Below are 7,250 nucleotides of genomic sequence, written 5' to 3'. Positions count from 1 at the left end.
ATTGTACGTAATTATGACATAACATTGAATGTTGTGCAATGTAACAGGAATATTTAGACTTATGGATGCCACCCTTTAGATAAAATACTGAACGGTTCTGTATTTCACTGAAAGAATAAACGTCTTGTTTTCGAGATGATAGTTTTCGCTTTTGACCATATTAATGACCTAATGGTCGTTTTTCAGTGTGTTATTATGTTATAACTAAGTCTATGATTTGATAGAGCAGTCTGACTGAGCGATGGTAGGCAGCAGCAGGCTCGTAAGCATTCATTCAAACAGCACTTTGTGCGTTTGCCAGCAGCTGTTTATGACTTCAAGCCTATCAACTCCCAAGATTAGGCTGGTGTAACCGATGTGAAATGGCTAGCTAGTTAGCGTGGTGCGCAATAAATAGCGTTTCAAACGTCACTCGCTCTGAGAATTGGAGTGGTTGTTCCCCTTGCTCTGCATGGGTAACGCTGTTCGAGGGTGGCTGTTGTCGTTGTGTTCCTGGTTCGAGCCCAGGTAGGGGCAAGGAAAGGGACGGAAGCTATAGTGTTACACTGGAAATACTAAAGCGCCTATAAGAACATCCAATAGTCAAAGGTTAATTAAATACAAATGGTATAGAGAGAAATAGTCCTATAATTCCTATAATAACTACAACCTAAAACTTCTTACCTGGGAATATTGAAGACTCATGTTAAAAGGAACCAGCTTTCATATGTTCTCATGTTCTGAGCAAGGAACTTAAACGTTAGCTTTCTTACATGGCACATATTGCACTTTTACTTTCTTCTCCAATGCTTTGTTTTTGCATTATTTAAACCAAATTGAACATGTTTCATTATTTATTTGAGGCTAAATTGATTTTATTGATTAAAGTTAAGTTAAAATAAGTAATCATTCAGTATTGTTGTAATTGTCATTATTACAAATAAATGTTTTAAAAAATTGACCGATTAATCGGTATCGGCTTTTTTTTGGTCCTCCAATAATCGGTATCGGTATCGGCGTTGAAAAATCATAATCGGTCGACCTCTAATCACAATACTTGAAAATACAGAGTATCAACAACAACATTCTCTCCACATCACTGGCCGCCAACCCTGGAGTCAAGGTCAAACTCATGGACAAATGGTACATGTATTAGACAAACTCTACAAGTCTGTAGTTACCTATGAACTGGTAAGAAAGTGGCAAAGAGATGCACATGGCCTTTTATTCACTTCTTTGAACCAGGAAGAGCTGCTTGAGAAATGGACTCACTGAGACTACCCATTCTGTAGGCAACTGAGAGAGCATGGAGCAAACACTGTGCAAAGAAGGGCAATCTAGTCAATGTTTCCATAGTGGGGCAATTCCATGAAAGGATGGCCCAAAGATATTTATCATGTTTTTGATCTTCCTGAAATGAAATTCCTAAAAAGGTCCTTTGGGGGAAGGATGTTCGGCATACCTTTGAAATCTGTATCCTTCTTTTAGACACCGCAACGATGATTCTGTAGATGCTAAAAAAAACAGTATTGTGTCATCTGAACCCCTACAGTGTATTCTGAAACACGAGTAGTGTTTAGGTTAAGAATGCATTTTATTTACATTAATTTATTGATTCTTGATTACAAATATAATCTAAATATCTCAAAAGTAGCCTTTGATTTTGTTCATTTTTAAACATTGTTTTAAAGGTATAATAGGTAAGATCATTCAAGTAGCTCTAAATGGTTTTAATAAAGTGGCGAGGATAAATAAAACGTTATGAAGACTAGATGGTAACGTTCAACCACAGTCTGGCCCAAGGATGTGTATATACCCTAAATTACTGACAGGAGTTTTGAAACCACTGCACAGCCATTTCTGTACTTCGCCACTATTGTAAAAAATATTTTGGAAGCCAATGCATTTATTAATGTCTACATTTGTTTTTGCCAATAACAGACACCTTAATGCAAACTTTGAAATTATACTATGTGAACTGAACATAGAAATATAAAGTTTAATCAAATAAAACAAATGTTTTCATTAAAGATTGTTTGGGAAGAGTACTAATGTTAATGTCACCACTACAACAAAGAAATACTTAAAGACATGTAATTTTGTCCTTGAAAGCAATGATTGAAATACTGTAGAATTCAATTAATTTCCATGGAGGTCTGCTCCTCCTGAGGAGTACCAATATGGCGGCCGGTGGCTTTAATTAGATGTAAATATCATACTTAACAAACATCATGATGTCTGTATAACTTTCATTGTAGTGCCTCACAATGACTCTGATGAATATCTAAGTAAATCATTACAAAGTCAAATTGAGTCAGAGGAAACCAAGGGCATTGCACTCATAGGAAACAGGATGCTTTCAAACGGCTCGGCAGGTCTGTAATGTGATGGCGCAGGTGGCCTTACCTCCCTATGGTCAGAGCGGGGGGGGGATTCATTAATCTCAACAGAGTAGCCCCAAGGAAGTCCCTCTATAGCTAACATGTTAAGCGTTTTAGTCAAAACTAATGGGTAAGGTAGTCCTCTGTAGCAGTACTTCCCAACCCTCTCTTTGGGGCACCAAAAGATTTTTCACATATTTTTGGTAGCCCTGAATTGGCGCATCTGGTGGTCCCTGAGGAAAATGTTGGGAAACTCTGCTTTGTCGCTCAGTTGGTAGAGCAGGGTGTCAAACTCATTCCATGGAGGGCCTAGTGTCTGCAGGTTTTGTTTTTTGCTTTCAATTAAGCCCTAGACAGCCAAGTGAGGGGAGTTCATTAGTGACCTTAATTCATCAATCAAGGACAAGGGAGGAGCGAAAACCCGCAGACACTCCACCCTCCGTGGAATGAGTTTGACACGTGTGGTAGAGCATGGCTGTTGCAACGCCAGGATAGTGGGCATGACTGTAGGTTGCTTTGAATTCAAATGTCTCCTAAATGACATATACTGTATAAATGTACAGTATATACAGGTTACTGCCAAAATAAAGAAAACTCCAACAGAAAGTGTCTTAATAGTGGTTTGGGCCTACCATGAGCTACCAGAACAGCTTCAATGCACCTTGGCATCGATTCTACAAGTGTCTGGAACTCTATTGGAGGGATGTGACACCATTCTTCCACAATAAATTCCATAATTTTATGTTTTGTTGATGGTGGTGGAAAACGCTGTCTCAGGTGCCGCTCCAGAATCTTTCAAGAGTTCAATTGGGATGAGATCTGGTGACTGAGACACCCATGGCATATTGGGAAACATATCGGGAAACACCCATGGCATATCGGGAAACACCCATGGCATATCGGGAAACATATCGCGAAACACCCATGGCATATCGTGAAACACCCATGGCATATTGGGAAACATATCGGGAAACACCCATGGCATATCGGGAAACACCCATGGCATATCGGGAAACATATCGGGAAACACCCATGGCATATTGGGAAACATGTCGCGAAACACCCATGGCATATCGTGAAACATATCGGGAAACACCCATGACATATCGTGAAACATATCGGGAAACACCCATGGCATATCGTGAAACATATCAGGAAACACCCATGGCATATCGTGAAATATATCGTGAAACACCCATGGCATATCGTGAAACATATCGGGAAACACCCATGGCATATCGTGAAACATATCGGGAAACACCCATGGCATATCGTGAAACATATCGGGAAACACCCATGGCATATCTTGAAACACCAGCAAGTTGAGCAGTCTTCGTCACTGAAGCATGATGGGATGTTAATTCCAAACCTGTGTGGTATCACCTGCTTTCAATACACTTTGAATGCCTCATTTACTCGTATTTCCTTTATTTTGCCAGTTACCTGTTTATTGTATAGGTAAGTGGACATCCTGAGATTTAGAACTTGTTCTTTAGTTCAGTTAGTGTTTAAGTTTTTAGCTTCGATATTATATCAATCTAAACTCAGAAATACTAGTTATTTGGTCAAACCAATGGTAGTTATTTGGGCAAGCACACTATTCCGCAGGTAGCAAATGTGTCCTCTGTCTTAGGGCTACTGGTCCGAGTAGAGAACTGATCTGAGTTTCCCACACTGAGTCCTGTGTGCTGTGATCAATGCACTACAAAAGCTGCTCAGTGGACCCTCAGTGACGGCTTTTGGCTCTGTGTTGCATTATAGACAGAGTATGACATCACAGACCATCTGGATTCTGGAGGGAAACACTAACCACTGGCTGATTCGGCATGTTCACACTCACAATACACACTTAGAAAAATATTTGCTAATCAAAAGAGGAATAGAAACTGATAATGACTCAATGTAGATGGTGGTACACTACTCTGACAATTGTATATGTGGACAGAGTTGAACTTAGTGTGGTCGCTTGGTTGTCGTGACTTTTCACCAAATATGTAGAAGTATGGCATTAACGCTGTATAAAAAAATTATCAAAACTAAAATAGTCATGAACATTTAGCTAACTCTCCCAACTTCACACACACACACACACACACACACACACACACACACACACACACACACACACACACACACACACACACACACACACACACACACACACACACACACACACACACACACACACACACACACACACACACACACAGAGGGGGAAGTTGCTGCAGAGGGAGAAAAACATTGTAGAGTAGAGAATCCTTCACATGCGCAGATGGTTAATTTTTTTGCTATCGGGAAGAGGCGTCAGATGTTTTTGGCAATGCAGCCACTCCATATATAAAAAAATAATCCATTGATTGCAGCATAGAGTGACACATCACGTAAGCTATTGAGTTTGGGCGGCACACCTGCTCTAAACTTTTAGAGAACTTAGATGACAGTACCAAGTTTTGGCCCAACACCTGGAATCACTGATATCAGGACCAGACTAAAAATCATGAAAATGTAATTGAACATACATGTAAAACAGGGACATCAGCAACAAGAAAAAACAGTCATGCCTCCTGGGAAACTCATAATTAAGATGAATTATCTCTCTATATTTAATTTCACATGTCAAGTAAAACAATGAATGTCAAGTAGTTATGTATGGATATAAATATCTTTTGAATTTTTACCTTACTTGGTAGATTTGGCTGCACCTAGAGGTAGAAAGGAATATGTAGATTCAGTGTTGTATTCTAATGCATTCAAGATCATTGTGTACAGTCTTGGGTCAAAGTAGGCTTTTTTTCTTCTACATATGGAATGTAATACATCAGTAAAGTAACCGTATTGGAAGCTTGTCTCAGTGAAGACAATAATAAATGAACAGAGAAGAACATTTCATTTGATGATTTGTATGTTTATTCAGACCGACTAGAATACCCACATTCAGGGTAAATATTTCAACAGAAATAAAGTGATCAAACATCACATTAAACACGTGGATACATGTTCAAGACATTGTACTCCAACAGACTATAGGATACACAATAATTGTCTTTATAAAAGGCAACATTGTTTAAACTAATAAGGGTTTCACATTAAAATAAAACATTTTCTCACCTTTACAATATCCACATCATTCAAACAGTGTGAGCAACATTTTCACACTTAAAGTCTGATCTTTAAACAAATCAATTAGTTCTAATCACAGAGTGATGATAACAGGTATAATTTCCAGTTTGGGTAAATAATCATCATGGAGAATCAGTGATTCTGGAGCTCTAGTTGATCAATAACAAATGTTTAACTGATACTGATACATACCTCACAGAAGATGCTCAATATAATGTTAATATGACCACATCATTACAACATTGTGTTTGTAACAACATTTTGGGTTCAAAGTCCTCATGGAGGACCATTGATGTTGTAGCTCAGGTTGAACATGATCACATATATAACTGATACATGCGACACAGAACATGCTCAATACAATGTCAATAATGATATATCACTGTTGTAAAACATTGTTGTCTTATACCTTTTCACCTTAAAACAGATCAATCATAGAACATCACGAACAGATTGATGATATAACACCTATTTTGCGGGAAAAGTTCTCATGGAGGACCATAGAAGTTGATGCTGATCATGTTGATCATGAACGAACATATGATCAATATCAACACGTTTTAAATGTTATTATTCAATGATCAATTTGACCATTTTCTTAGAAAAACATTACAACTTGTTCAGTACAACAGAAAATAAGTCTTAATAACAGCAAGACTTTTAAAACAACCTGCACAAGCAGAATATGAAGAAGATCTCTGATCACTGTCCATCACATTAATGTTAGACTAACATGGTGCATTGAGTTTGTTTGAGAGTGGAGTTCCAGTCTGTAGGACTTTACCAGGGCCTCCAGAGAGCAGTGTGGACTGGACTCTTCTCTTTGCTGGTGCTGTACTGGGCTGGGAGCTGAACTGAGGCAGGTCACTCTCCCTCCTGTTCTTATCAGAGGATGGATGCAGGCTCTGGAAGTGGCTCAGCAGTTATCTCTGGGTCTGTGTCTTCACCTCATCCTTGGTCAGGAAGTGCACAATCTCTTGGACACAACTGGAGTAACCCTGATTGACAGCTGCTGAGCAGGAGGAGGAGTCTGTTGCTGTTGTCTCAGCAAGAAAACTGGCAAATCCTGGATGTCGGCTATCTCCAGCTTGGAGTCCGACTGCTGGTTGAGGATCTCTGAACCCAGGAGAGACTTGAGCTGCTCGATGCTGTTGTTGATACGATATCTGTGTAACTTCTCCATCAATGGCTTTGTTAACAACAAGAAGAGCTGATCTTATTCTGAAATTGGGCATTATTGAAACTAATAAATAATCAATCAAATTGGATGAATTTCCTTTAATTCGATTATTCAATTTACCTTGTCAGAGTCAGGTGCTCATTAGAGTAGATCATAGCTGAAGTGATTGTTGGTGCCATGGCTGGATCTCTGTGCTGTACTGGTCTCTATGTAGAGTGAATCTGATGTCTAATGCATTCATCTCTCCTATATATAGTCCATAATCTGCATATGAATGTGTGGGTCTTGGGCTTGTTGGAGTTTCTCACAGTCTGTAGCCAATGGGTGAGCTTGGGAGGACAATGAGGAATGTGGAGCTGCCACATGCTCAGTGTTCTTATTGCTGGGGGACAATGGTCACGTCTCATGGAACAGGTGGAGAGGTGGGGAGGGGGGGGGGGCGGTGGGGGGGTGGAGAGAGACTCAGAGTGTTGTGTGAATCTGGGAAACCAGTGACCCTCAGATCTGCTGCCTGATGTTAGGATCAATGATGCTGAGAGAGCACACACTCATCATCACAACTTACACGTTTGAGACTGACGCAGATACTC

At 39.6% G+C, this 7,250-nt stretch overlaps 1 pseudogene; it reads right to left on the bottom strand.

The window, feature by feature from the left end:
• Positions 1–6,260: 6,260 nt before the first annotated feature.
• Positions 6,261–6,839, bottom strand: LOC139369894 (transcription factor HES-5-like; annotated as a pseudogene).
• Between the last annotated feature and the right edge of the window lie 411 nt (positions 6,840–7,250).

This window comes from Oncorhynchus clarkii, chromosome 17, assembly GCF_045791955.1.
Source record: "Oncorhynchus clarkii lewisi isolate Uvic-CL-2024 chromosome 17, UVic_Ocla_1.0, whole genome shotgun sequence".
Classification (NCBI taxonomy): domain Eukaryota; kingdom Metazoa; phylum Chordata; class Actinopteri; order Salmoniformes; family Salmonidae; genus Oncorhynchus; species Oncorhynchus clarkii.
The sequence above is the reverse complement of the archived record's forward strand: the minus strand, read 5'-3'. Positions and strand labels throughout refer to the sequence as shown.